Source organism: Oryx dammah, unplaced genomic scaffold, assembly GCF_014754425.2.
Source record: "Oryx dammah isolate SB20612 unplaced genomic scaffold, SCBI_Odam_1.1 HiC_scaffold_25, whole genome shotgun sequence".
NCBI lineage: Eukaryota > Metazoa > Chordata > Mammalia > Artiodactyla > Bovidae > Oryx > Oryx dammah.
The window spans coordinates 71,865,376-71,892,890 of NW_024070209.1; the positions used below are offsets into that span (position 1 = coordinate 71,865,376).

The 27,515-nt window shown below is 44.2% G+C and overlaps 1 protein-coding gene across 2 annotated transcripts in view; it reads right to left on the bottom strand.

Moving 5' to 3' along the window:
• The window catches only part of MAPRE3 (microtubule associated protein RP/EB family member 3), a 54,768-nt gene extending 43,874 nt beyond the window's left edge, over positions 1-10,894 (bottom strand). The window contains exon 1 of one of the 2 annotated variants that reach the window (XM_040224444.1): positions 10,708-10,894. The gene's annotated coding sequence lies outside the window, so the exon portion shown is untranslated. The remainder of the gene's footprint in view (positions 1-10,707) is intronic. The other variant, XM_040224445.1, reaches the window with a different exon arrangement.
• Between the last annotated feature and the right edge of the window lie 16,621 nt (positions 10,895-27,515).

Below are 27,515 nucleotides of genomic sequence, written 5' to 3' on the forward strand. Positions count from 1 at the left end.
TATAAACAGAAAAAATACATGCTGACTAAAATTTTATATCTGTTTGCTGATCAAGAATACAGTTACAACAAAACAAGGTTTGATCGGCTGCTTCTGGTCACTGCTTTCCTCCCCTTCTCTGCTGCTCTCTGGTGACCACCATTGCCTCTCCTTTCTCTACATCCAGGTCCCACTTCACCCTACCCAACTTGGCTTCCAACTCCAGGGTTTTACTGGAACAACACTCTTGCCATGATTTTCATCTGGATAAAGCCTTGAGTCTAGTTGAACCGGCCACCCTGAAGTGCTCTGCCCTTGCTGCTGAAGCCTTGTACTTCCCACAGTGCTTCACTTTTTCCCTCATTATGGGCAATTCTCAAAGCTTACTACCAGGAGCTCTGGTCTTTGTGCTCTGTACCCAAGACCCCTGGAGAGACACCCCCCCACCCCCCCACCGCCTTTCAGGGAAGCCAGTGTTTCTGTGTTGTTGACTCTGACACCCACGGCTCCATCCAACCTCACCCTCAGCTTCTGGGCTTTTGGGATCACTCCACTTGGATGTCACCAACTGTCACCTTTAGCTCTCTGTGCCTAAGCCAAAACTTATCTTCAAACTGTCTCTCCAACTTCCTAATTTCTGACTGTTACCAATGTTGTCCAAATTCTCAGCCTCAGTCTGATAAGGGTGACCTGCTTATGCTCCTCAGCCAGCCAGCCCTTCCAGGACATGGCCCCTCACCTCGTGGAAGGCCCCCTCTGGTGTCCTGCCCGTCTTCAAGATGAGCTCAGGTTCTGCTTCCTCTGTGAAGTCTTTTCTGATTTCTCTGGTTCACAATGATTGTTTTCCTCTCAGAGTCCTTTTTGAGTTTAGACTCTACAGTGCTAGTGACTTAACACAATACTGTTTTTTTTCATTTCTTTTGCCTGAACTCTCTTACTCATCTGTCCTCTGGTGGGCGGGACCCTCTGTCAACCCTGCCCATCAGCGGTGATGCGCCTCCCTCTCTGAAGCCTTCCAGGGCTCTTATGGGCTCAGAGTCACTCTTGTGCCCGGGGTTACCAAAGCACCCCTTCCCATCACTGGTGGAGTTTCCATCCCCTGGTGTTATAGCGATCTATATAAATTTGTGTCCAATTCTCTCGCCAGAATGTTAGCTGAGTTCCTTAAGGGCAAAGACTGTGTCTTACAGAACAAAGATGTATCACCGATGTCCAGTGTTGTCATGCACACGGGTCATTCCACACATCCACCTTATCTTCCAAACCAGACTGCAGTCTCTCATGGATAGGGGCTGAATTTCATTTCTTTTACACCCCATAATGACTCAGAATGCAAAACAGAAAGTATACTTGTTGAGAGTACACTTAGAATAAGCCCTTGAGATGACAATATGTAAATTTATATGAATAACCTATAAACCTGGAAACTATACCTCCTGGGGAATACAAGTCTCAAAACACTGCACCTTGCTATTTTAGGGCCAGCATAACATGTCTCTTCACTTAGCAGTGGTCCTGTCACTTAAAGGTGTTAATAGGATGCCCAAACTGGGAGCTTTCAGCTGTGAACTCTACCATCTAAAATCAGAACAGATCAGAGACTAAACCTGAGTCCCTGATAAGTGGCAATAATCTGCAGGGACGGGAGAAGGGGCTGACCGCCATCTGCCAAGAGTCTGGTGCTACAGAAAGGTCTAGCTACACAGTCTGTATTACCCTAACTGGAGATACTCCTCATACAGGAACGGATATTTAATTTCATCCAGTGGTTCAAAGCCTGCCCCTTTCACACGGCACAACACACATTAGTTCAGCTAGGATCCTGCTGATTCAGAGGAGCTAAGATTTCACTTCTTACCAGTTAGGAAACAACACTGAAATTACAAAGTGACCAGGACAATAACACCCTCAAGAGAAGATGAATGCTTCCTCCTCACTCTCTCCAGGTGGTGGAGCATCGAACCATACCCAAAGACTCGCTCATTAACAATTCCTGAGGGCAGGAGAGGCCTCCACCCCATCTGGGGCGGGTGTTTTGGGAGTCAGAACCACTTAGAAGAAGCAGCAGATACTGCTTAAGAAAACATTTTATATCACAACACAGGCTGAGCTGTGCGACAGGCCACATGGTTCAAGTCTACGTCTGGGCTCCCCAGCGCTCAGAGGTGGGCAGACACCACCGTGGGTGGAGGACAGCGATCGGCCCATTGGACAGGCCATTGAGATGATGCACAGTGTGTGCGTGGATGGGGAAATGAGCGAGAGGACAGCTGCCGGGCCAGCCTGTCCCTTCCCAGCCAGCAGCTCCAGGGACTTGCCCAGCCCATCCCCTTGAGGGCTTCTGTTGTCAGGTGGCCACTGGCGGGCACCCAAAATTTCCACGTTTGCAAGAAAAAGGGCATGGCAGAACAGAATATGGCCAAGGGCAAAGGGAGAGAGGAGGCTGCCGGAGGCCTGGGCACAGTCTTTCAAAACAGGTAGTTCAGATAGGTACACAACCACCAAAACAAGAGTGGTGGTGGTGGTGGTTTAGTCGCTAAGTCATGCCCAACTCTTGCAAGAGAGAAAGCCTCAGATCCGGCTCCTGAGCCATGGGGGAACCACACCACCAGAGAATCTGCAAAGACTTGGGAAGAAAAAGCCCCCCTAAAACGGAGCCCTGGGCCATACAGGGTTTTACTGAAACCTGATAAGCTTAAACAGCAAAAGTTAAGAGGCAAAGAAGACTATTTCGTAAGACATTCTCTTTTTATAATTTTTTTTTTTTTTACATCTCATTTGAGTCAAGAGGAACTATTTCATTTGGGTGGTTGGACTTGGGAGTTTCTAGGCTGTGTTTTTAGTCACACACCCACACAGTCATACTCCCGGCATGCTCTCTCTCAAAGAAGAAATGAAGCAGCATGCAAAGGAACGCCTTTGAGAAGTGTTTATCTTTAATCAAAACCACAGTGATACAAAACTGTAAAAAATTAAATACCTTGGGGTTTTCTTAGAGATTGCTCTACTACCTGGAATCTATACATCATTGGTTTAAAAATTTTGTAATAAAAGTTATAGCTGCTTAATGCAGAAAAGTTTGGAAAACACTGAAAAGCACTCAGAAAAAAAAGTATTCCTGTTAAAGATAATCATTGATGGTTTTGGCATACACCCTTCCAGTACCTTTTCATATCCTTTAAAGTAAAACTGGTATCATTCTGGACACAATTTTGCATCCTTTTTTCATTGATTATATCAAAAGTTTCTGATATCAACAAATATTCCAGGAGATTTTTAATGCCTGTGCAATATTCTATTCTATCTGGGTGAACTGACCAAATGCCTAATTGTTGATCCTTTTGGTTGTTTTAACTATTTGATTATGTTAATAATGATTATAATGAATAATGTTGCATTAATAAAAATCATTGTATAGGTACTTTTATATACAACTCTGATTTTCTCAGTATTCCTAGAACAGCAATTTCTGACCTAAAGGTATGTTCCTTTTAAGGCTTTTGATACATACTGTCAAAATGACAGGGCAGATTTGAAGACATGCTCTTGCTCAGTTATTTTAAACATATCACACTACTGGTATGTATCTCCTATGTACAGGAAATAGTTTCAGGAAAAAAATCATTTTGCATTGAGTCAAAACATTTAGAGAGACCAAATCTTTATTTACTTCAGGCAAATGACATGTCCAAAGCTCAAAACACCAGTGTTATGTTACTCCCATTTAACAAAGTTGGCAGGGCATGATGCTAGTAAGAACAAGATATTAGACTGAAGCCGGTATTGGGCAGTCAACTCTACACAGAGGAAAAACCATCCTTGGCCAACTGTCACACAAATCTGTACTCTTGGCCAAAGGGAAGGTTGGGTGATGGAATGTGGATTACTTAGCACAACCCATGCTAGCTCTGGGCTAAGTAAGTCAAAGCACGTGTCCGATGATAGGTGTGTCATCTTCCTATAATAAACAGGACATCTGGCTAGAAAACAGGACTGAAACTTATGAGAAAATTAAAGCTCAATAATATTTAATAATTCTGTCAGTTATCAGTGATTCCTAGGAGAAGTGGTTAAAACATTGCTGTGGAAAGTTGTACTCTATTGGCCAGATCTGATCTGAAATCCAGCTACCGTAATAGAGATCGTCAGCATTTCAGATGCACACCTTTATACTTCAAGCCCTCTTGATGCTAAGTAAGGGGCATGAATTTTTCATTTTAAAATTTAAAAAAAAAACATTTATTTTGTATTGAGGTATAGCCAATTAACGAGGTTGTCATAGCTTCAGGTGAACAACAAGGGGACTCAGCTGTACATATACATGTATCCATCCTCCTCCAAACTCCCCTGCCATCCAGGCTGCCACATAACATTGAGCAGAATTCCATGTGTTATGCAGTAGGTCCTTGTTTGTTGTCCATCTTAAATATAGCCGTGTGTACAGGCAACCATAAGTTAAAGATATTAAGTCTGTGAGTCTCCTTCTGTTTTGTAAGTAAGTTCATTTGCATCATTTTTAGATTCCATATATAAAAGATGTCATACAGTATTTCTCCTTCTCTATCTGATTTACTTCACTCAGTATGACAGTCTCTAGGTCTATCCATGTTATGGCAAGTGGTATTACTTCATTCTTTTTAATAGCTGAGTAATATTCCATTGTAGAGATGTACCACATCTTTATCCATTCCTCTGCCGATGGACATTTAGGTTGCTTCCATGTCTTGGCTATTGTAAACAGTGCTGCAGTGAACACTGGGGTACAAGTATCCTTTCAGATCTGGAGAAGGCAATGGCACTCCACTCCAGTACTCTCGCCTGGAAACTCCCATGGACGCAAGAGCCTGGTAGGCTGCAGTCCATGGGGTCGCTAAGAGTCTGACATGACTGAGCGACTTCACTTTCACTTTTCACTTTCATGCACTGGAGAAGGAAATGGCAACCCACTCCAGTGTTCTTGCCTGGAGAATCCCAGGGACGGAGAAGCCTGGTGGGCTTCCATCTATGGGGTCGCACAGAGTCGGACACGACTGAAGTGACTTAGCAGCAGTAGCAGCAGCAGCATCCTTTCAGATCATGTTTTTCTCTGGATATAAGGGGCATGGATTTTTCATAAAGGTCATCTAGTTAGATGCCATTTTCATCAGTAGTTGAAAGTTAAATTAGCATATTAGAATAGCAATGATTACGTCAACCATTCAAGAGAAGGAAGGGATCATTCTCAAGAAGGGGACGAAAAGACTAGGAAAAGGCAGTGAGGTAGGAGGTCAGTGATGAATACTGGGCTGCCAGGAAGCAGCCACTTTGGAAGGTCCTGAGTTTACCTACAAGTCTGAAAGTGAAAGTCACTCAGTCGTGTCTGACTCTGTGCGACCCCATGGCCTATACAGTTCATGGAATTCCCCAGGCCCGAATACTGGAGTGGGTAGCCTTTCCCTTCTCCAGGGGATCTTCCCAACTCAAGGATTGAACCCAGGTTTCCTGCATCGCAGGCAGATTTTTTAGCAGCTGAGCCTTCAGGGAAGCCCAAGACACTGGAGTGGGTAGCCTATCCCTTCTCCAGTGGATCTTCCTGACCCTGGTTTGGTACAAACAGCTCAGCCTGTTGGAAGGAAGTAGTCTAACCCTATCTGCCCCAGGCAGTGCCGGCTCCAAGTAAAGGCATCTGCTTCTTGCGCACCAAGATGTGATTACTGGAAAACAACCACTACCAACCCTACTGGTCTTCATTAAATCACAAAAGCATTTTGTTGTTCATTGTTCAATCACTAAGTCATGTCCGACTCTTTGCAACCCCACGGACTGCAGTATGCCAGGCTTCTTTCCCTGTCCTTCACTATCTCCCAGTTTGCTCAAACTCATGTCCATTGAGTCGGTGATGCCACCCAACCATCTCATCCTCTGTCACCCCCTTCTCCTCCCAACCTCAATACAAAAGTATACTTGCTTCTTATAACAATTCACATATAGAATTATACATGAAAAAAGGAGAAATCACATATAGATAGAATTCACATATAGAATTATATATGAAAAAAGGAGAAGTTCTCCCTTTAGTCTCCTTTTCACTCCTCCACTCTCAAATTTCACTTTCTGGAGGTAAAAACTATTGTGTTTTAATTTTCAGTTTTTACGTGCCTATTTAGGAGTATTTTCTTTCCAAATGAGACTTTTTTTAGGAATTTAAGTTCATTTGTGCTCCACCTGAATGGCTTGTCCTGGCTCCCTAATTATGTGGTTGACTCTACCTGGAACTGGTGCCACCCCAAATGACCTCTCTTTACTCTCCTCACTAGCAAGGAGGTCTCCCTCCGAAGATGGATTGTTCCTCTCCCTGGCTCTCCATGTCTCCCAGATTCAGAGCTGATCAGAGCACAGTCACCGATGAAAGCAAAGCCTCTAAGAGCAGAGGAACTGAATGAAGGCCACTGCGAGCTTTACTCACGAGGGACAGCTCAGCAGCTTTTCCATTTCAAATTAAGATCCCTCCCCAGACTGGCCTCCCCAACAGAGGACTAACCGCCCCCACCACACACACAAACACACCAAGTCTGTGCTCTCCTCCTCAACTGCTCCCACCCCGCCAGCCTTTCAGATAACCAGGTCAGCTGAATACACGGAGACAAAGGGGCAGTTCATATACTCCTATTTTGGCAGTTGAAATAACACTGCAAGTGCCAGGTCTTCACAGGATAAAGCCCTCTGTGCATGTCAAACAAACCGAAAGGGCTGCTGGGAGATGGGGGGTTGCTCAATTGAGGGTCCAAGATGGACTTGGGTCCTGATAAAATTTTGAAACCATTATTTTTTATTTTATATTTCAGTAATATAAATGGATGGTTGCTATCCTTTATTAAGCAGGTACTCTACATACTTCCTTTCATTTAATCTTCACAACCAACCCTGTAAAACAGATGGTATCATTTCAGGCTTGCAGATGAGAACACTGGCACTCAGGTTCCGTAAGTCACCCAAGGCCACACGGCCAGGAAGTGGTGGGACTGGGACTTGAACTCAGGTTTGTCTGCTTCCAGAGGCCAGACCATCTCCCTTTCTCAAGAATGGTGTTGTTTAATCACTAAGTCACGTCCAACTCTTTGTGACCTCATGGACTGTAGCCTGCCAGGCTCCTCTGTCCATGGGATTTTCCAGGCAAGAATACTGGAGTGGGTTGCCATTTCCTTCTCTGGAGGATATTCCAGACCCAGGGATCAAACCAGAATCTCCTGCATTGGGAGGTGGGTTATTTACCACCGAGCCACAAGGGAAGCCAGGGACTAGAAATTTCTATGGCTTCCGGGAACCACTGAAGGTTACATTCTGGGAGCCGGAAGATAATCCAGTTTGTGCCTCCTCTCTGCCCCCTTTCAGCCCTCTCCACCTTATTTCCTGGAATACAGCAGTAGCCTTGTGGATAAGAAGCTGAGATGACTTCAGATACCTACCTTTGCATTTACTTTATGTTAAATGATTCAAATTTAAGGAAGGAAAAACTTTCTTGACGTGGAAATGCGTGAGGGAGAATGATTATTTTTAAGGTGGCAAGAATAAATAATTAGACAGTGTGACACTCAGTTTCACCTGGCTCTGTGATGTCTCAGACAATGAAACAAGCCCTTGTCAACAGGGCTAATTACAGACTACTAAATTACTCTTATTAAAACCCTCTGGAATATTAAAAATGAAGGATGAGGTAACATGGCATTGAAAAACTCCCCTAGACTGGCAATCTGGGTGCTAATCCTGACTCAGCCACTAATAACTACTAATGTTAATTTGCACGCTGCATACAGTTGACAAAGTGTTTTCACATACTTTCTACATTAGTTGGGTGAACTCAGGCAAGTCACTAACTCTTGGTGTCCCATGTCAAAATCTGGAAATGAGAAAGCTGAATCATCTGAAGTCCTCTCCACTTCTAATGTCCTATGGGAGGAGGACACATTTCTTAGGATCTTTACAAATGTGTCTGTAAACAAGTCAGATGATTCTGATTTGAAAAATTACGCTTTCTGTTCAGCTCCTGAGAGATGTTACCTGACTATTTCAGGTATAGCTCATAAGATGTTTGCTGCCAGCTGGTTGGCTCCACTTCTGGAGGGTACTATATGAAGGCCTTGCATTAGGTTCCTACACTGGAACTTTCTTCTGTTCAACAGCTAACTGCCATGCCTAACTCCAGTCAATCATCTTACACACATAACTCCAAAAAGTAGGTGGGCTTACTAAGTAGAAAGGACTTAAGAAAATCCTTCCTCACAATGCATGCGTTCTCAGGATAATCACGTACCCAGGAATATTATAAATACCATTCTCAGTTGTAAGACATGCAAATCCCTCCTTCAAGTCTTGCCACTTCCCAGATATTTTAATGTTCCTGAAATTACGATGCACCTTAAATTCAACATATATATTTTGATCTGGTAGTGTTAAATGAATTTACCTAAAAGCTGCTAGTAAACTGCTGGTGTGTCTTAGAATCAAGGAAATGTAGTGCTGTAAAACTACAACACAGATCACACAGACGTAGGTCTAATTTGGTTCAAATCATGTCCCTCTCCTTGATCCTAACAATTACACTCAGTGACAACTGAACAGGCAACGTATAAGACACAGGTATTAGTTTCCCAACAGCAGCAGTTTAAAAGGCATTCCATCATTATCTCATAAAATGCTGGTACGTATTTCAAAGGCAAATTAACCCAAATAAAAACCACTGGGATGCTCTGAGAATGTCCTATGCCACGGCAAACTGCAAAGGGAACATTTTACTCACACCCTCCTGATCTATCTAGCCTTGACACATTTTCTTGCTTCTTAGTTCACCACCCTCCACCCCAGTAAATATTACTGATTCCCAAAATACACTCAACCCAGGAGGAGCAGCTCTCCAGCACAGCTGTCTGCTCCGGCCCTGCCCGGGTATTTCGGTGAGCTATGCGACAGAGAGAGGACCACACAGAAGGAATGTAACGCTCAGGCCCCGTGGTTCCCATCAGCCCACAGGCAGGTGCATCCCGCCAAACCCCAGACTGGCATTTGAAACAGAAGAAACTGCACTGTTACATGGGGGCAGTAGTCTTCCTGAACTTCATCTCTATGTTTAAAACTAGGGCGACAGCCGTCCTTGCTACTGTAAACTAATCTGATGGGCATGGGGGTGGGGAGTGGCTCTGAGGAGGCTGCCAATAGGCCATGATTGAGCAAAGTCAAGGAGCTAAATTGTTATTCCTCACTGTTTGCAAGCCAGAAACTCCAAATCTGTGTGTCCTTCGGCATGATTTTTAGAACCGAACCATCTACTCTTTTTGAGCCTGAAGTCAATAAAACCTGAGCTGCTTCTACAATTTAACTGGCTGATATTTACACATAGTTTTTGACAGTACACTAAAATCTAAAGCCAAAAAAAAAAAAAAAAAGAATCAAAGGAAGTTGGCAATGAGGTACACACAGTAAGTAAGTAGTTAGGAGCCTTCGAGTTGAGGCACGTTGATTAAGAGCTTTTGGCTATGGGCACCAACTCTGACTTCAGCCTTACTTCTCCGGGAAAAAGAAAACAATTTGGGCTCCTCCTCTGTTCCAAGATTAGGGAATGCACGATGGGCAGGTGGATGGGCAGCAAACATAACCCTGGGGAATTGTTCACATATGCTAGAACCCCTATCAGGTGACAGCCCCCAGAGAGACTCACAGCTGCAGCAAGCAGGGGGTGCAAGCCTCAAACCTATACCAGGGAGAAACCTCAGTTCTGTTCCTCCTTGTCGACTCTGCACGTTACCTTAAAACTCACGCTCACCCAGTTGGTTACCCCTTGGAAGTCATAGGTATCAAAGATCAAGTCCTGCCACAACCCTTCAACATACAAACAGTTAAGCACTTGCTATGGATATCAGGCCTGTTTCCAAACCTCCCATTATTACACCAGGTTGTACTGCGGGGGCGTGGGGGCCGGTGAAGTGGGGGAAAGCATTTTAAAGAGTACTGCAAGATGCTTATTCACAACACCACACTGGAAGCGCAGGAACTTCAGCTCCCAAACGCAACCTTTCTCCCCCCTCTCTCCAGTCCCTCTCCACCGCGCCCGCCAAAGCCAGAGCTCAGCCCACGGAAGGCCACCGCGTTGCAGCGGGTGTCCACTGAACAGTAGCTGATCACGGTGATGGGGCCGGAAAGCCCCACACGCTCTCATCAGCCAGTGAGAACTGTCCAGACCTGCCTCCCCACGCCCGCCGGGGCAGGAGCGTGTGGGTAGGAAACCTGAGGCCCCGAGGTTTGGGCAGGCACCACGTCCCCCCCTCCCCCAAGTCTGCCCTCGCTCTCTCCCTTGTCACTCTTTTTCTGGCATATCACTGGGGAAAACCGGGGAGGCCGGAGATGTCAGGCCCAAGAAGAGTAAGGAGAAAGGACAAGGGTGAACGGGAGGCAGTTTTTTTTGGCGGGGGGGGAAATCTGTCCAGAGCGGAGGTGCGGTAGCGCCGCATCTCGCGGGAAAGAACCCCCCAGGTGGGTCTGGAGGGAGAAAAGGGGAGGCCTGACCGCCGAGGCCGCGGGGATCCCGGGAGAGCGGGATGGAGGAAGGGAGCCGCGGGCGTGGGGGAGATGCGGTTGGGGGGCGCGGGGGCGCGGTTGTGGAGGCGAAGGGGGCAGCTCGGTTCCCCTCCCCCAGCCCGGGCCCGGGCCTCCCGCTGACTCAGCCCCACGGCGTCGGTCGCCTCGGCCCGGACTCACAGTGCGCGAGGTGGCTCCGGCAGAGGCGGCGGGGGAGGGGGGCAGGCGGTGGGGGTGGAGCACTGCGGCTGAGGCTGCGGCTCCGGCCGGCGGCTCCGGGGCGGAGGGTCCTCGTAGAGGCCGCCGCGGTCTCCGGCTTCAACGCACAGAGACTGCGGGGGAAGAGAGCACTGCGCAGGCGCGATGCGGCCGCCGCTGTCAGTCCGAGCGGGGCGGGGCCAGGGCACCCGCCGTCTCCAAGGCAACCGGTTGGCGAGGGAAGAAGCGCCCGTACCTCCACCTTGTCTTAGCAACGGCGACGGGAGGTGGGATGGGGGGTGGGGGGCGACGAGAACAGTCCTTCTAAGTTGCCACAGCAACAAGGAGAGGCCACCGTCTCATAAATTTACGGCGGTATCGAGGGAACGCGCTCACCTTGTCACCATGGCAACTGGGAACAGCCCCTTCCTTTTCCCTTAGCAACAGGGTAACAATTCCTCCGCCCTAACTGAAGACAGAAGGAACAAGCACTTAAACCTGATTCCTAATAGCCAGATGACGGATTCTTATCGGTCTCACGGCTACTGCAAAGGAGAGAATATTTCTTTTTCAGCGACACGAGAGTGCCAAGGCTGGGTTTTCTTTCCTCTCTTGGTTTATGCTTTTCTTTTCTTTTTTTTTGTTTTATGCTTTTCAATAGCAGTGTGTTACTCTAATATTCAAATTCAGTTTTCCTTTACTTGTGTTAAACATTCCTTTCCGTCTCTTACCAGAAGAAAGTCAATACTTTTACCCCCAAATGAAGCTAACAAAATCGTCTATACACACTTTTTTTTTTACCAAGCTTATTGTCTTTCTACCAATGCATTTGTAAAAACGACTCCTGTTTCTTCCTCTTGCCTACTAGCTGGCTTAGACTCTACTCCCTCATAACCAGCTCCCTCTTTGATATATTCATTGGTGTTCCTGAAGGCCCTGTTCTAGGTCAGTTTTTGTGGATCTCTCCAGTTCTTCTAGATCCTTCTTCCTGTCCATACCTACTATCCTTGTCCTCCAGTGCCCTGCCCAAGGCTCCCTATGCTCACCTGTTTGTGATTTCCTCAGCTTGGTTCTCTTTGTGCAAATTACTTCTGGGTCTCCCTCCCTCAGCCCCGACTACCATGGGTATCTTAAGGTCACCTCTGTACCCATTTTGTACATCCCTCCTTTCATGACACACATCTTATAGTGTTGACCTTCATTTGCATGTGTCTCTTCAATCAGACTATGTTCCCCTTGTGGGCAGGAATTCTGTCTTATTCACCTGCTCCCTCAGTAGCTAGCACTGAATGTGAAACAGACAGTAAGTGTTTATGGAACTGGATCAAGTGAAGACAAAGCTTTTCTTCCAGGTTTCTTCAAAGATTTTCTTTGACCCCAAATAAATGGGTGAAAGGAATCAGAAAATTATAAAACTTTAAAAAATATATTCTTTCTTATTTTCTCTGACCTAACTGCCTCAGAGTCTCCATCAACATTTTCCTTATCTTTACACATATTTAGTCTTTTTTTTTTTTTGGCCACAACGTGTGGCATGCAGAACTTACCTAACTAGGACTCAAACCCATGCCCCCTCCAATGAAAGGGCAGAATCTTAACCACTGGACCACCAGGGAAGTCCTACACATATTTAATCTTTAAGTTCTACTGCTACTGTTACACTGCTATCTCACTCCCTTCGCTCTCCATCTTTGTACCAAAACTCTAGTCATCTATTAATTGAAACTGCCATTCTCTATATCCTGACTTCTCACCTGTAGCTAGTCTCCCTTCTACACTCTCCCTAATGTTTCGAGTAAATAACTTTTCTCACATGGTACTGACCTTCTCAATGTACTCTCATTATGCTCTATAATCAGTGCAAGCTCTTCATGCCTTACTATTCTGCCATTCCTAACCCTGCTGAAATTGAGCACTCTTGGTGAACATCATTGGATTCTGCTGGGCTTATTGACATGCTGCATTCTCTTCGAACGACTCAGAAGTAAGAATTCATAGGCAAACATTCTTTTCTGAGTCTCCCTGTATAATTCCCAGAGATTCTGCCCCAGGACTATGGGTGTCAAAGCACTCTGACTAAGTACATTTTCTCAGGGGAGAAGGAGAAGGCAGCTGACTACAAACAAAGTGAGTAGTAAAAGAGAGACACACAACAAATGGTGAGTCAAGACTGTCTCCACCCATCCAAGGCAATTCTCAGAAAGGAGAGGGTTTCTTGTAGAGGGTAATTCCCAGGACAAATTAGGGCATTCGGACAGGAAGATGTTCTAGAAAGAGAAAACTTTTTCCTAGCCACAGAGTTGCAGACTTGAAGCCATTCCTAGCTGTATTATAGGGTGTCTGGGTACCACAAAGACAAAGGGGAAATTTTCAGACTAAGTTTATTTTGTTTCTCCATTCTGAAGCTCCAGCTCATCTCTATGGTTGTAGGTGTGGACTTGGGTAGTACAGATGGTCCTGAGTAATCCTGAGAAGAGATTGTGATTCTAGTAACCCCACCCATTCATCACACACGGGATAAAGGACCATTCTACAATTTCTGCATACCCTTCACCCAGATTCTCCACATTTTTACCATGTGCCAGCAGTTATCCATTGCTGAAAAACAGATCACTTTAATTTAGCAGTTTAAAACAACAACTGTTTCATTATCTCTTTGTGGGGTGGGAATTCAGGAAGGGCTCAGCTGGGTGGTTCTGGCTCAGGGTTTCTCATGTGGTTACAGTCCAGATGGTGGCTGGAACTTAAACAGCAGGGGACTGGCTAGACAACCCTCTCCATACTGTCTTGGAGCTAGCTTTCTCCCTACATATTTGGTAGCTGTAGGTTTCTAGGGTGAATATTATAGTGAGAGAAAAGCTGCATCCCTTTTTATAACCTAGCCTCAGAGATCACTTCTACCGTATCTACCTAATAATAAAGAAAGGGAACATAAACCCTATCTCTCAATGGAAGCAATGTTCAAGTCACATGATAAGAGCATGTGGATGAGAGATATTGTTGAATCATCTTTGGAAAATGCAATCTGCCACACCCTACCATCTGATGACAAGAATTAACACCCCGCTCAATGCAAAATACACTCATCGCTTGCCTCAAGAACCCCACGTCTCATTCCATGACAGCACCAACTTGAAGTCCAGGATCTTATCATCTAATTCAGGGCTCAGTGTGGGTATGGCTCTTCAGGTCCAGTTCTTGGTATCACTGCTTGAGTACCAGTCCCCTTGATTTGAAAACCTGTGAAGTAAAGAGAAACATCATCTGCGTTAATGTCCCCAGCATACACTAGTGGCACAGACATAGGATAATGTCCATATGGACATTATCATTTCAAAAAGGAGAAAAACAGACTGCACACACAGCAGTTACTAGTTCCTAGCGATTCTGAAATCCAGTGGACACACGTTGCCAGTTTCTGGTTTAGGGCTCAGACCCACTCCCATTTATTTATTTATATCAGTGTCGACAGGAACTTGTTTCCCCCAGTGGATTACAATCCTTTCTTCTTATGTGTTTTGATGTTGAATTTGTCACAGATTGGTCCAATAGAAGAAACTGCAAGTTGGCTCCTGTATTCTTTGGATTTGTCCCCAGCATTCTTTGAACATTCCCTTGCTTTCGGGCACAAGATGTTCCAGGCTCATCTTGTACTTTCCCTCCCTCAGCCCTGGAATTGGCCATTCACCAGGGTGTCATGAGTCCTCTTGACTTTTTGACATTTCTTTTCCTTTTCCATTCTTCCTTGCTCCCTAAATCTGCCCTTAACCACCCTTGGAATTCCCATCTCGTTTCCTTTTCTCCTTCCTCTATACATACTTCCTGAGTGGCTTCAGCTATTCCCATGACTTCTGAATTTGTGTCTCCGTCCCCATCAGCCCTTCCAGCTGTGAGAACTGTATATGTAATTGCCTTCTGCTAAGTCGCTTCAGTCATGTCCGACTCTGTGCAACCCCATAGATGGCAGCCCACCAGGCTCCACTGTCCCTGGGATTCTCCAGGCAAGAGTACTGGAGTGGGTTGCCATTGCCTTCTAGACACCTCCAACCCTGTGTCTCACAGGCATCTCAAACTCAGTGGGCTTAAGTTACACTTATTTACCCTTCCTCCCTCAAAAACCCAACTTTCATATAGTCCCTATTATTGTTAATGACATCACCATCCAAGAAAAACCTGAGGGTGGTCTTAACCCACATCTTCTCTCTGACTCCCTACACGAGGACTATTTTCCAATACTATTAATTCTATTATATATATGTATATATCAGTTCAGTTCAGTCAGTCAGTCGTGTCCGACTCTTTGCAACCCCATGAATCGCAGCACACCAGGCCTCCCTGTCCATCACCAACTCCCGGAGTTTACCCAAACTCATGTCCATTGAGTCGGTTGTGCCATCCAGCCATCTCATCCTCTGTCGTCCCCTTCTCCTCCTGCCCCCAATCCCTCCCAGCATCAGAGTCTTTTCCAATGAGTCAACTCTTCGCATAAGGTGGCCAAAGTACTGGAGTTTCAGCTTCAACATCAGTCCTTCCAGTGAATAACCAGGACGGATCTCCTTTAGGATAGACTAGTTGGATCTCCTTGCAGTCCAAGGGACTCTCAAGACTCTTCTCCAACACCACAGTTCAAAAGCATCAATTCTTCGGCGCTCAGCTTTCTTTAGAGTCCATCTCTCACATCCATACCTGACCACTGGAAAAACCGTAGCCTTGATTAAATGGACCTTTGTTGGCAAAGTAATATCTCTGCTTTTTAATATGCTGTCTAGGTTAGTCATAACTTTCCTTCCAAAGAGTAAGTATCTTTTAATTTCATGGCTGCAATCACCATATGCAGTGATTTTGGAGCCCCCCAAAATGAAGTCTGACACTGTTTCCACTGTTTCACTATCTACTTGCCATGAAGTGATGGGACTGGATGCCATGATCTTCGTTTTCTGAATGTTGAGCTTTAAGCCAACTTTTTCACTCTCCTCTTTCACTTTCATCAAGAGGCTTTTTAGTTCTTCTTTACTTTCTGCCATAAGGGTGGTGTCATCTGCATATCTGAGATTATTGATATTTCTCCCAGCAATCTTGATTCCAGCTTGTGCTTCATCCAGCCCAGCATTTCTCCTGATGTACTCTGAGTATAAGTTAAATAAGCAGGGTGACAATGTACAGCCTTGATGTACTCCTTTTCCTGTTTGGAACCAGTCTGTTGTTCCATGTCCAGTTCTAACTGTTGCTTCCTGACCTGCATACAGATTTCTCAAGAGGCAGGTCAGGTGGTCTGGTATTCCCATCTCTTTCAGAATTTTCCACAGTTTGTTGTGATCCACACAGTCAAAGGCTTTGGCATAGTCAATAAAGCAGAAATATGTTTTTCTGGAACTCTCTTGCTTTTTTGATGATCCAGCGTATGTTGGCAATTTGATCTCTGGTTCCTCTGCCTTTTCTAAAACCAGCTTGAACATTTGAAGTTCACGGTTCATGTACTGTTGAAGCCTGGCTTGGAGAATTTTGAGCATTACTTTACTAGTGTGTGAGATGAGTGCATTCGTGTGGTAGTTTGAGCATTCTTTGGCATTGCCTTTCTTTGGGATTGGAATGAAAACTGACCTTTTCCAGTCCTGTGGCCACTGCTGAGTTTTCCAAGTTTGCTGACATATGGGGTGCAGCACTTTCACAGGTACATATATGTGTATATATATATATAAATATATAAATATATAAATATATATATATATATATATATTCTTTTTTAGCTGCACTGCACTGCATGTGGAATCTTAGTTTCTGACCAGGTATTGAACCTGCGCCCCTGCAATGGAAGTATGAAGTCTTAACTTCTGAACCACAAGAGCAGCCCTAATTTCATTTAAAAATGACTCATTTCTGTTCCTCTTATTAATCTCTATCACATTTACCATCTCTTGCTTGGGTTACTGCAGAGCCTCCACCTGGTCTTTATACCTCTAGTGTCTCCCACTTCGATCCATCCTCAACACCACTGCTAAATGTCTCTTTCTAGAAGAGAAATCTTACCAACATAACTCCTCTGCTTAAATCCCTATGGCTGCCCTTCTCAAACTGGCTGAAGCAACTCCTGGGCATGGGAGAGTCTTGTAAAGAAACAGAATGAGGATCTGTAGAATAGTTACATCTTCCTCAAGCTTAAATTTTATTTACAGATTTGAGACAACATTTTAAAATATTTTAAAAACAGACATACGATAAAGTAGAATGCAAGAATCACATACTTTTAAAGATAAATTGTTTAAAGAGAGTTTGAACTCAAGATACCTCTAAGCCTGAACTCTCCAATCTGCCTTATGGGGTGGTACGTTAGTGGAAAGTTTGAGAAACACTCGCTTGAAGGATAAAAGTTCAGACTTTTTCACATGGTAGAGAAGCTCTATTATAATCTGGCCCCTACTAACATTTCCACTTCATTTTCCACTCCACTGGTCCCCTCAACCTCATTACTTCCCACCATACATGTCAGCCCCAAAGATCAAGGACTTGTAGTTGTTCAAGAAAGCAGTTCTCTTTCACAGTCAAGCAGTGTTATGGGGACTGTCCTGCTTGGAATCTCCCTTGCCCTTCATTCTGTGAAGTCCCACTCATTCTCCAAGACCAGCTGTAGTGTCATCGCCTCTGTGACACTGTCAGGACCTCGTCCAGACAACTGATATGTTATTTTTGGTACCAGATACTTTCTTTGTCATGGCCCCTCATCACCCTATGTTATCAGGCTTGTTCACAAATCTCCTTGCTGAAGGTCCTCACTCTCAGAGACCATATCGTATTTACCTTTGTCTTCTCAGCACTTCACATGGGACTGAAACAGCCAAGCAAGTGAAAAACAACTTGACCTTTTGTACTTTGAGGAAGCCAGGTGGTAGAGGGAGTCTGAGAGAGTGGGTCGACTCTGGCTGGTGGGGGAGCTAGATTTTAAATTGGCACTTGCAGGCCTGCCCTGGTTGTGAAGTAGGCGCAGAGAGGAGCGGTGATGCTGGTCATGGTTACCAACAGTGTTCATTATTCTTCTGATACTTCCCAGGTACACTATACAGTCCATGGGGTCACAAAGAGTGTGACACGACTAAGCCACTTTCGCTTTCACTCCCCAGGTGGCTCTAGTGGTAAGGAACCCACCTGCCAGTGCAGGAGATGTTACGAGATGCGGTTCTGACCTTTGGGTCAGGAAGATCCCCTGAGAAGGAAATGGCAACTCACTCCAGTATTCTTTTTTTTTTTTAATATAAATTTATTTATTTTAACTGGAGGCTAATTACTTTACAATGTTGTATTGGTTTTGCCATACATCAACATGAATCCGCCACGGGTGTACAGGGTTCCCCATCCTGAAGCCCCCTCCCACCTTCCTCCCCATACCATCCCTCTGGGTCGTCCCAGTGCACCAGCCCTGAGCACCCTGTATAATGCATCGAACCTGGACTGGTGATTCATTTCACATATGATATTATACATGTTTCAATGCCATTCTCCCAAATCATCCCACCCTCACCCTCTCCCACAGAGTCCAGAAGACTGTTCTATACATCTGTGTCTCTTTTGCTGTCTCGCATACAGGGTTATCATTACCATCTTTCTAAATTCCATATATATGCATTAGTATACTGTATTGGTGTTTTTCTTTCTGGCTTACTTCACTCTGTATCAGTTCAGTTCAGTTCAGTCGCTCAGTCGTGTCCGACTCTTTGCGACCCCATGAATCGCAGCACGCCGGGCCTCCCTGTCTATCACCAACTCCCAGAGTTTACTCAGACTCATATCCATCGAGTCAGTGATGCCATCCAGTCATCTCATCCTCTGTCATCCCCTTCTCCTCCTGCCCCCAATCCCTCCCAGCATCAGAGTCTTTTCCAATGAGTCAACTCTTCATGAGGTGGCCAAAGTACTGGAGTTTCAGCTTTAGCATCATTCCTTCCAAAGAACACCCAGGGCTGATCTCCTTCAGAATGGACTGGTTGGATCTCCTTGCAGTCCAAGAGACTCTCAAGGGTCTTCTCCATCACCACAGTTCAAAAGCATGGTCCACTGGAGAAGGGAATGGCAAACCACTTCAGTATTCTTGCCTTGAGAACCCCATGAACAGTATGAAAAGGCAAAGTGATAGGATACTGAAAGAGGAACTCCCCAGGTCAGTAGGTGCCCAATATGCTACTGGAGATCAGTGGAGAAATAACTCCAGAAAGAATGATGGGATGGAGCCAAAGCAAAAACAATACCCAGCTGTGGATGTGACTGGTGATGGAAGCAAGGTCTGATGCTGTAAAGAGCAATATTGCATAGGAACCTGGAATGTCAGGTCCATGAATCAAGGCAAATTGGAAGTGGTCAAACAAGAGATGGCAAGAGTGAACGTTGACATTCTAGGAATCAGCAAACTAAAATGGACTAGAATGGGTGAATTTAACTCAGATGACCATTATATCTACTACTGCGGGCAGGAATCCATCAGAAGAAATGGAGTAGCCATCATGGTCAACAAAAGAGTCCGAAATACAGTACTTGGATGCAATCTCAAAAACGACGAATGATCTCTGTTCATTTCCAAGGCAAACCATTCAATATCACAGTTATCCAAGTCTACGCCCCAACCAGTAACGCTGAAGAAGCTGAAGTTGAACGGATCTATGAAGACCTACAAGACTTTTTAGAACTAACATCCAAAAAAGATGTCCTTTTCATTATAGGGGACTGGAATGCAAAAGTAGGAAGTCAAGAAACACCTGGAGTAACAGGCAAATTTGGCCTTGGAGTACGGAATGAAGCAGGGCAAAGGCTAATAGAGTTTTGCCAAGAAAATGCACTGGTCGCTCTGTATAATAGGCTCCAGTTTCATCCACCTCATTAGAACAGATTCAAATGTATTCTTTTTAATGGCTGAGTAATACTCCATTGTGTATATGTATCACAGCTTTCTTATCCATTCGTCTGCTGATGAACATCTAGGTTGCTTCCATGTCCTGACTATTATAAACAGTGCTGCGATGAACATTGGGGTACATGTGTCTCTTTCAATTCTTGTTTCCTCGGTGTGTATGCCCCGCAGTGGAATTGCTGGGTTGTATGGCAGTTCTATTTCCAGGTTTTAAGGAATCGCCACACTGTTCTCCATAGTGGCTGTACTAGTTTTCATTCCCACCAACAGTGTAAGAGGGTTCCCTTTTCTCCACACCCTCTCCAGCATTTATTGCTTGTAGACTTTTGGATAGTAGCCATTCTGACTGGTGTGAAATGGTACCTCATTGTGGTTTTGATTTGCATTTCTCTGATAATGAGTGATGTTGAGCATCTTTTCATGTGTTTGTTAGCCATCTGTATGTCTTCTGTAGAGAAATGTCTGTTTAGTTCTTTGGCCCATTTTTTGATTGGGTCGTTTACTTTTCTAGAATTGAGCTGCAAGAGTTGCTTGTATATTTTTGAGATTAATTCTGTCAGTTGCTTCATTTGCTATTATTTTCTTCCATTCTGAAGGCTGTCTTTTCACCTTGCTTATAGTTTCCTTTGTTGTGCAGAAGCTTTTAATTTTAATTAGGTCCCATTTGTTTATTTTTGCTTTTATTTCCAATATCCTGGGAGGTGGGTCATAGAGGATCCTGCTGTGATTTATGTCGGAGAGTGTTTTGCCTATGTTCTCCTCTAGGAGTTTTATAGTTTCTGGTCTTAACGTTTAGATCTTTAATCCATTTTGAGTTTATTTTTGTGTATCCACTCCAGTATTCTTGCCTGGAGAATCCCAGGGACAGAGGAGCCTGGTGGGCTACAGTTCATGGGGTCGCAAAGAGTCGGACATGACTGAAGCGAATTAGCACACAAAAGTGGAATAGGGCATTCAAGTAGGACTGATGCCCAGATATAGGAAACCCTTGAGATGGCTTTAAAATGTACAAGGGGCTCATGGAAGCAGTGTGTAATTTTGTTAAGGAATGAATTTTAATCTCGAGACTTGAAGCAGGTGACCTTGTGACCTTATCTAGAGAGTGAATGTAACCCTTCTCCCTGCTGGAGCTGCACAAGCCTTGGGTCCAATAATTCCTTTTTGATGTGACCTTGGGCTATGGTTTTTCTCATTTGTAATTGTGATGGTTAAATGAGATAACATATGAAAAATGCCCAGCAGTACTCAAAACACAGTAAATACCCAACAAATGGTAACTATCAGTAGTAACCAAACTCTTATTCTGTTCAAGAGGTCATTTGATTCTCCCCCTCAGTTATATTCTGTTACATAATATAAGGTCAAATATACAAATTTAGAATTTGCAAAGGTCTTAAGATAAACCTCTTGTGAACATTAATGACCCACTGTATCCAGAATAAACACCACCTTTAGACCAGTGGCTTAGATTGCAAGATGTCACCCTGCTTTTGTGGAAAATGCCACCATGATGATCAGGTGATAAAGGCTTGGATTAACTTGGATGAGTTTGAGGTGGCCTCCAGGCCCCAACAGTTTTTTTTCTTAATTTTTTTTTTATTGGAGTGTAGTTGATTCACGATCTTGCGTTACTTTCAAGTGTACAGCAAAGTGAATCAGTTATACATATACATATATCCATTCTTCCCATATAGACCATTACAGAATATTGAGTAGAGTACCCTGTGCTATACAGTAGATCCTTATTAGTTATCTGTTTTGTGTACAGTAGTGTGTGTATGTCAATTCCAATCTCCCAATTTATCCCTTCCCTCACTGGCCCCCTGGTTACAATAAGTTTGTTGTCTATATATGTAACTCTATTTCTGTGTTGTAGATAAGTTCATTTGTGTCATATTTTAGACTCCACGTATAACCAATACCATATGATATTTCTCTTTCTCTGTCTGACTTACTTCACTCAGTACAATAATCTCTAGGTCCATCCATGTAGCTGCAAATAGCATTATTTCATTCTTTCATGGCTGAGTAATATATATATTGTGTGTGTGTGTGTGCACTCAGTTGTGTCTGACTCTTTGCAATCCTTTGGACTATAACCAGCCAGTGTCCTCTGTCTGTGGAATTGTCCAGGCAAGAATAGTGGGGTGGGTTGCCATTTCCTATTCAATAAGTGTGTGTATGTATATATACACATACACATATATCTGTATATATATACACATAGGTGTTACATCTTCTTTATCCATTCCTCTGTTGATGGACATTTATTAGTAGGTTGCTTCCACGTCCTGGCTATTGTAAACAGTGCTGCAATGAACATAGAACTGCATGTGTCTCCCAGGACTCACTCTTTTGTCTGCCGCAGCATTTGCATCTGCATCCGCCTGTTTCTGCAGCTCGATGGACACAAATCCGGCTTCTCCTTGTAGAGATCCCCTCCTCAAATGTCAAAGACCGAGTTGTGGAAAGGAAGCGTTAGACAGAGATTAGGGCATGCTTTGGAAGCTACAAGAACTTGAGTTGATGAAATACTAAATCTATCACTCACTAACTCTACAGCAAGCTATTTAACTCAGTTTCTTCATCTGTAAAGTAGGGATAATAACAGTAAAAACCTCAGAGACTTAACATAAGGATTAGATGAGATCTTGTTTATCAGGTGCTTGGTACAGTGCTTGCCATGTTGTGGGCATTCCATAAACAGTATCTGTTATTATTTTTATATAAAAAGTGAAGTGTGGACTTCCCTGGTAGTCCAGTGGTTGAAAATTTGCCTGCCAATACAGGGGACACCAGTTTGATCCCTGGTCTGGCAGGATTCCACATGCCTCTGGGCAGCTAAGCCGGTGTGCCACATCTACTGAAGCCCGCACACCCTAAAGACCTTGATCTGCAACAGAAGAAGCCACCGCAATGAGAAGTCTGTGCACCGTAACTAGAGAGTAGCCCCTGTTCACCGCAGCTAGAGAAAGCCTGCACGCAGCAACGAAGACTTAGCACAGCCAAAAAAAAAAAAGAAGAAGAAGTGTTATATTCTTTGTAAAGACCTTCCCAAAACAAGTAAAGCTCTTTGCTGGTACTTTTATTTGTCTCTCTCTCTCACACACAGCATTTCTTTTTTATAAAAGGGAAATTAACATTTATTTAGCTGCTACTATAGCCAGGCATGAGATGTGTACCGTTTCCTATAACTGCCCTGGTCATCCCCTTAGGTTGGTATCATTTCCATTTTTACAATAAACAATAGAGACCCAGAGAAGTTAACTAACTTGCCTAAGATCACACAGCTAGTGACCATCAGAAGCAGAGCTTGAACTAAAGCCAACACTAAACCCCAAATGTCTATTATCCCATGCTTCCTAAGTCTACTGTACTATAATAATTTATCAATATATATTCTCCTCAAATTAATCAGTAAATGCAGAAGCTACACTTGATCTGTTTTTGTATCTAACACATGCCTGGCAGATACCCCATAAGCCTGCATTATATAAAAAATCTAGAACTCACGAAAGTAAACCTAGCCCTGCCAGATGAATATAAGATGCCTAGTTAAATTTGAATTTCAGACAAACAACAAATAATTTTTCAGTATATGCCATATGAGACATATCTATATGCAAAATTTCTAAAAATTATTTGCTATCTGAAATTCAGATTTCACTGAGCATCCTGTATTTTTGTTTGTTAAAACTTGCAATTTTAACCTAAACCTTGAGATTGGTTTTGAAAGGGACAACTTCCCCAGGGGTTCTCCTGATAGCAGAAGGGCTGCTGTGGCCCCTCACTCACACTCAAGGCTGACCTAGTCCAGGGCTGCTCCGGGGGCTGGGTTTGAGGCCACAGTGACGTGGACATATTGGCCTTTCTTAGGCCTCTTCTTGTTCAGTTGCTAAGTCTTGTTCGACCCTTTGAGACCCCATAGACTGCAGCAATCCAGGCTCCCCTGTCTTTCATTATCTCCCAGAGCTCAAATTCATGTCCATTGAATTGGAATTGGTAATGCTATCTAACCATCTCATCCTCTTCTGCCCCTTTCTCCTTTCTCCTTCTGTCTTTCCCAGCATCAGGGCCTTTTCCAATAAGTTGACTCTTCGCATCAGGTGACTAAAGTATTGGAGCTTCAGCTTCAGCATCAGTCCTTTCAAAGAATATTCAGGGTTCGTTTCCTTTAGGAATGACTGGTTTTTTCTCCCTGCAGTCCCAGAGACTCTCAAGAGTCTTCTCCAGCACCACTGAATTGTGGTGGATCAATTCTTCGGTGCTCAGCCTTCTTCATAATCCATCTCTCACACCCATACTTGACTACTGGAAAAACCACAGCTTTGACTATACAGACCTTTGTCAGCAAAGTGATATCTCTACTTTTTAATACGCTGTCTAGTTTTGTCATAGCTTTCCTTCCAAGGAGCAAATGTCTTTTAATTTCATAGCTGGCACCATCTGCAGTGATTTTGGAGCCCAAGAAAATAAAATCTGTCACTGCTTGTACTTTTCCCCCTTCTATTTGCCATGAAGTGATAGGACGAAATGCCATGATCTTAGCTTTTTGAATGTTGAGTTTTAAGCCAGCTTTTTCACTCTCCTCTTTCACCCTCATCAAGAGTCTCTTTAGCTCCTCTTCACTTTCTGCCATTAGAGTGGTATCAGCTGCATATCTGGGGTTGTTGCTATTTTTCCTGGCAATCTTGATTCCAGTTTGTGATTCATCCAGCCCAGCATTTTGCATGATGTACAGACACTCTCTGCCTATTAGGGTTAGGTCAACCTAGGCACCGTAAACCAAAGAAGCACGCACTGATAAGCTTAAAGCGCCACCTGGCGGCCTTTATGGGTAGTACTGTGGCCAGGGATCCAGAACCTTGGGAAGCAGAGAAAGGCCAAACAAGGCAGAGACAGGGTAGAAGAGGAGGCCAGTACAGCAGTGGCAAGGGGCAGGGTAAGAAATATCTTCCTGGCATTTTCAGTGGATGGCTGCTGCTTTGGCCCCCCAGGAACCGAAGGCACTTAATCTCCAAAGGAGATCACTTCTTAGGGCTGTACTTCTCCAGGGCCCTCTGCCTCCCAGAGTGTTCCTTGCAGTCTCCAGGGAGTCTTTGTCGTATAAGACAAATTATTTGTCCCATAAGACAAATTATTTGTCCCCACAGCAGACCTACTGAGTCAGAAGCTGTGGGGGTGAGGTCCAGTGGGCTGCATTTAAATAAGTCCTCCAAGTGATTCTTTCTTTTTAAAAAATTTTATTAGTTTAAAAAATTATTTATCTGTCTGTGCTGGATCTTATTTGTGGCACATGGGATCTTAGACCTTTGTTTCGGCATGCAGACTCTTAGGTGCAGCATGAGGGATCTAATTTCCCCACCAAGGATCAAACCTGGGCCTCCTGCTTTGGAAACATGGAGTCTTAGCCTCTGAACCTCCAGGAAATCCCCATCTAGGTGACTGTGATGCAAAGCTGACGCTGCAGAACTATCAGCTTAGAGGAAACACGAGCGGGTGAGCAGGGTGGAGCCCATGTTGAAGTGCACGTAGAGAAAGAGCTGGTACATGAATGAGGTGGCTATTTGTCTTTGTGCCTCCAGAGGCAAGAGCTAGGGCAAAAGGCATGAGTTGCCAAGAGACAGAATTCAGTTTCAATTAAGGAAATCATACTGAACAAACAGAGCTCTGGGGGACTAGGAGAGGATGCCTGGGGAAGGGAGGTCTCTGTCCCTGGACTAAACATCCTGGTTCCTGGGCTAGAAGATCTGCCAAGGATGTGTTAGAAATTTCTGCAGAGGTTAAATTAGATGTGTGTAAAGAATCCCTAAGCTCAGAGAATCCATAATTCATTCATTTTTGCAAATCATCTTTCCTTATTCAGTTCTCTTTTATCAAGAGTAAGGCAATATTTCTGGTTGTTTTGAGAACCTCTTTCAGCTAAGTATTTATCGCATATTATTACAAAAGAGCAAATAAAGGACTAACTGGCTCTTTTTTTTAAATATTTATTTTATTGGGCTGCACTGGATCTTGGTTGTGGCATGTCAGATACAGTTCCCTGGCCAGTCATCAAACCCTGGGCTTTCTGCCTTAGGAGCATGTAGCCTTAGCCACTGGACCACCAGGGAAGTCTCCCCAATGGCTTTTCTAGCTTCCTGGTCAGGATTTACTCAGGACTCCTTCCTCAGGTCCAGCTGTCCTCCAGGCTGCTGCCCAGCTGTCTTCCAGGGGTTTCCCTCTACACCATTCCTGATCCTCTTACTTATGCTGGATCTCCTATTCCCTTTATCCCATGTCTTTCTGGTTTTTTTTTTTTTAACTGCAGTTTAGTATGTTGAGATGCACCCTCAAATAGATTCCCAAAAAAGTGGTACAAAGAAGGTCAAAATTTTCAATCTTGCATGTCTGAAAATGCATAAGAAAGACAATGCCAAAGAATGCTCAAACTACTACATAATTGCACTCAACTCACACACTAGTAAAGTAATGCTCAAAATTCTCCAAGCCAGGCTTCAACAGTACGTGAACCGTGAACTTCCAGATGTTCAAGCTGGTTTTAGAAAAGGCAGAGGAACCAGAGATCAAATTGCCAACATACGCTGGACCATGGAAAAAGCAAGAGAGTTCCAGAAAAACATCTATTTCTGCTTTATCGACTAAGCCAAAGCCTTTGACTGTGTGGATCACAATAAACTGTGGAAAATTCTGAAAGAGATGGGAATACCAGACCACCTGACCTGCCTCTTGAGAAACCTGTATGCAGGTCAGGAAGCAACAGTTAGAACTGGACATGGAACAACAGACTGGTTCCAAATAGGAAAAGGAGTACGTCAAGGCTGTATATTGTCACCATCCTTATTTAACTTACATGCAGAGTACATCATGAGAAATGCTGGGCTGGATGAAGCACTAGCTGGAATCAAGATTGGTGGGAGAAATATCAATAACCTCAGATATGCAGATGATACCACCCTTATGGCGGAAGGTGAAGAACTAAAGAGCCTCTTGATGAAAGTGAAAGAGGAGAGTGAAAAAGCTGGCTTAAAGCTCAACATTGAGAAAACAAAGATTATGGCATCTGGTCCCATCACTTCATGGGAAATAGATAGGGAAACAGTAGAAACAGTGGCAGACTTTATTTTGGGGGGCTCCAAAATCATTGCAGATGGTGACTGCAGCCATGAAATAAAAAGACGCTTACTCCTTGGAAGGAAAGTTATGACCAACCTAGACAGTATATTAAAAAGTAGAGACAATTACTTTGCCAACAAAGGTCTGTCTAGTCAAGGTTATAGTTTTTCCAGTAGTCATGTCTAGTCAGGTATGGATGTGAGGGTTGGACTATAAAGAAGGCTGAGCATTGAAGAATTGATGCTTTTGAACTGTGGTGTTGAAGACACTTGAGAGTCCCTTGGACTGCAAGGAGATCCAACCAGTCCATCCTAAAGGAAATCAGTCCTGAGTGTTCATTGGAAGGACTGATGTTGAAGCTGAAACTTCAATATTTTGGCCACCTGATGCAAAGAGCTGACTCATTTGAACAGACCCTGATGCTGGGAAAGATTGAGCGCAGGAGGAGAAGGGGACGACAGAGGATGAGATGGTTGGATGGCATCACTGACTCAATGGACAAGAGTTTGAGTAAACTCTGAGAGTTGGTGATGGACAGGGAGGCCTGGCGTGCTGCAGTCCATGGGGTTACAAAGAGTCAGACACAACTGAGCAACTGAACTGAAAATGACTTTTCACAGATACTTGGTCGACAGATTGACTGTGTGCAGAATTCTAGGTTGGAAATTATTTTCCCTCAAAAGTTAGAAAACATACTCCATGATCTTCCATCTTCTAGTGTTTTGTGGACAAACCAGGTGACGGACGTTTGATGTCCAATTCTTTGTGTGCAGCTAGTGCC